The following is a 3,936-nucleotide window of genomic DNA, read 5'->3' as shown; positions in this document are numbered from 1 at the left end:
TTGTAGAAGATGATCGTGTTTCCGCGGTAACTGCAGAGCCTTTCAACGTCCAGATGGGTCATATCTGATGACCATGAAAAGATGAAGAACTGTATTTTACACCAATTATTTACATGGATTGAAAGGATTAATAGATCAACAGGTATTAAACACTTTAGATCAGTAGATGGATGGATGTTTGGGGTTTTATAGGTCAAAAGATGCAACAAAAGCCAAACGTATTTTTTAACAGAGTCAAAAATAATCCACATTAGCATGCTAGATTTCAAAAAATATATCCAAGGCACACTGTAGGATTTGTGTAAAAATAAAATGCCTTTATTTATTCTTGGCAGTCTTTAAAATACAGCATTGCGACTTCTGGTCTTCATCAGGGCTTTTTTCACTAATGAGTTGCACACCTTCATACAATCACTTTAATGACCTGAAGGAGGGAGGTGTGAGGGAAAACAAACAAACAAACAAAAAAACATGCATACAGACATACATATACATATGCACACACATACATGTACAGGGTGGGGAAGCAAAATTTACAATATTTTGAGGCAGGGATTGAAAGACAGAGTATGACCAATTAGTTTATTGAAAGTCATGAGAATTTATTTGCCACAAGAAAATTGACATAATAGAAAATGTTTTTATTCTATGTGTCCTCCTTCTTTCTCAATAACTGCCTTCACACGCTTCCTGAAACTTGCACAAGTGTTCCTCAAATATTCAGGTGACAACTTCTCCCATTCTTCTTTAATAGTATCTTCCAGACTTTCTGGTAATAGTTTTGCTCATAGTCATTCTCTTCTTTCCATTATAAACAGTCTTTATGGACACTCCGACTATTTTTGAAATCTCCTTTGGTGTGACGAGTGCATTCAGCAAATCACACACTCTTTGACGTTTGCTTTCCTGATTACTCATATGGGCAAAAGTTTGTGAAAAGGTATGGATAATAGTGTTAGGTATGATTATGACATCAATATATGTTTGGTTTCAAAACATTTGACGTAGTGCCTGCTGAGAAAAAACAACTAAATGTGCATTGTAAATTTTGCTTCCCCACCCTGTATATACACAAAAAAAACAAAGAATACAAATGAAAAAAAAGACAAAAAAAAAAAAAAAAAACAATGAACCACAAAATAAATAATAAATAAATACACATACATACATACACACACATATATTCAAATACACATACATGCATACACGTATATAAACAATATAATAAAATAAAACAAAATAAAAAAAATAAATACAATAAAAAAAAAACACTTATAAAGTTAGGTCCCATCTTAGTACCACATGCTCAAATGCAATACACTTTGAAATCTTACTAATTCATATTTTCATTAATGTTGAATCAATCTTGTAGAAGTTGACGGTGTTTCCACGGTAACTACAGAGCCTCTGAACGTCCAGATGGGTTATATCTGATGACCATGAAAAGATGAAGAACTGTATTTTACACCAATTATTTACATGGATTGATAGGATTAGTGGATCAACAGGTATTAAACAGTTTAAATCAGTAGATGGATGTTTGGGTTTTTATTGGTTAAAATGCAACAAAAGCCAAATGTATTTTTTAATAGTTTATTACTCACTCATCTGTATTGTCTTAAAAGTTGTCTATTTATTCATTTGTTTTATACAAAGTTGATATTCATCAGTATAAAAGAAAAAAGGCACAACACACACATCATCTATTTACAACATTATAATACAATCAATAGTCATCACTGTTTACTGGCATTACAAGTACTGTTTGTTAAAATATGACATTTCTCACTTTATTCACAAAACTCTGCTGTATATATTTCAGATCCTCTTAGAGTAGAGAAATGTTAAACTGCATATTTGTGTGACAGACACAATACGTTGCAGCTGAGCAGCTCAAAAATGTCATGGTTCACATAATAGATTGTAGAATTTATTTGATTTAGTATCTTTTATTTACCCACATAGAAGAAAACCTCTTTGACAACACTGACCTTACTGAGGGATCACAAACAAACATCACAAAAACATACACACAGCCACAACAGAAAATAAGTATTATTAGATTCGTGTATGCAGTACTGGCCTGTTGAAACATAGATCAGTATGTTTCATTTAAGACTGTTAACGCTATCTTCATGTGCTGGTCGTTAGAAGAACAAGAAGACTCCTGAATCGGCTGTAATTCACTGAATAATGTGATTACCTGGTTTAAGCTGTGCACAGAATGTATCATGTAACATTAAGTATGTATGAACCTCCTGGAGGGTCAACAAAACGGAGCACCACATAGCATGTACAATAACTACAGAACACCCAATACTCGCAGGTTTCCATGGAACTTGAAACCCATCCTGAGAATTTCTAATAACACATAGATCTTGGTTGTAAATGGATGGATCTGCCACGGATTCAGTCGAACACGAAATGCAATGAAATACGCCTCAAAGTTCCACACATGGGAAACATTTAAAGGCAGGGATGCACCGATTCCGATACCAGTATCAGGCATCGGCTCCGATACTCAGTGTGTACTTGTACTCGTAAAAGTAATCCGATATAACTGCACCGATACCACTTGTGGCCGTGTGACATTCACAGTTCAGTGCAGCAGGTACGTGGCAGTGGAATAAGTGTGTGGAGCGTGAAGAGTGTGGGGATTTTTCAAAATAAATGACAGTGATAAAAGTAACGCTGACTGCAAGAAACGTTACAAACACAGACAGATACGGACGCAGCGTTCTGTCCGTCCTCTGCGTACATTCCATCTGTTTACCAGGTGCTGGCGGATGTGTACCCAGACGGAGAATACCACCAGGAACCGTGGAGGTAGAGCACAGGTGTCAAACACGGGGGCCAAATCTGGCCCGCCAAAGGGTCCAGTCTGGCCCATAGATGAATTTGTGAAATACAAGAATGACACTGAAGAAATTATCAATCAATGGTGTAAAAACCGTTTTAATTCAGGTTCCACATACAGACCAATTAGATCTCAGTTGGGTCAGACCAGTAAAATATTATCATAATAACCTATAAATAATGACAACTGCAGATTTGATCTTTGTTTTTAGTGTAAAAAGTAAAATGACATGAAAATATTTATATTAACAAACAAAAATGTGAATAACCTGAACAAATACGAACAACGTGAAATGTCGTAAGAGTAAACACAATTTTACCAATATTCTACCTGTTACTAAATGTTTTATGTATTGTAATTGTAATGTATGTTGTAATGCACATGTGTAAATGATAAAGTGAGGCAGAATATTGTTAAAATTCCCCATGTTTTTTTTCTAATACATTTCAAGTTGTTAATGTTTTCCAGATTTTTAAGGAAACATTGTGGATATAAACATTATCCTAATGTAATTTTACTTTTTTCACTGTTATTATTTACTGGTCCGGCCCACTTGAGATCATATTGAGGTGAATGTGGCCCCTGAACTAAAATGAGTTTGCACCCCTGAGGTAGAGGGTCTGTTCAAAGAGTGACTGTGTGAGTTAGTGAAAAACTGGGCTGGGCCGGTTTCCATCCTACTTATAATACTATGGGGGAACTCACCTGAATCTCTTGCATTATGGTGAACAGTTTCTTCGTGCCATCCACCATAAACAAACCGTGTGTTTACATCCAGAACCGGGAGGTAACTCGGGCATCTTCGGAATTTTGTCGCGATGTGCATTGTGGGAAATGGAGGCTTGCGCAGCCACCTGACAGCGGCAGCCGCTAAAGACATGACGAGGAAACGGCAAGAGCTCCCTTCCCTCTATGCATATTTTAGATGTTTCCGCGTCGTGTTTGTTTCATCCATATATCATAAGGTCGCGCTGCCGCTGTCCGAAGATGCCTCTGAATGTAAACACATGGTTTTGTTTGTAGTGGATGACACGAAGAAACTGTTCACCATAATGCAAGAGATTCAGGCGAGTAATCAA

This window comes from Sphaeramia orbicularis, chromosome 9, assembly GCF_902148855.1.
Source record: "Sphaeramia orbicularis chromosome 9, fSphaOr1.1, whole genome shotgun sequence".
In the NCBI taxonomy this organism is placed as follows: Eukaryota; Metazoa; Chordata; class Actinopteri; order Kurtiformes; family Apogonidae; genus Sphaeramia; species Sphaeramia orbicularis.
Note: the sequence above shows the minus strand (reverse complement) of the source record.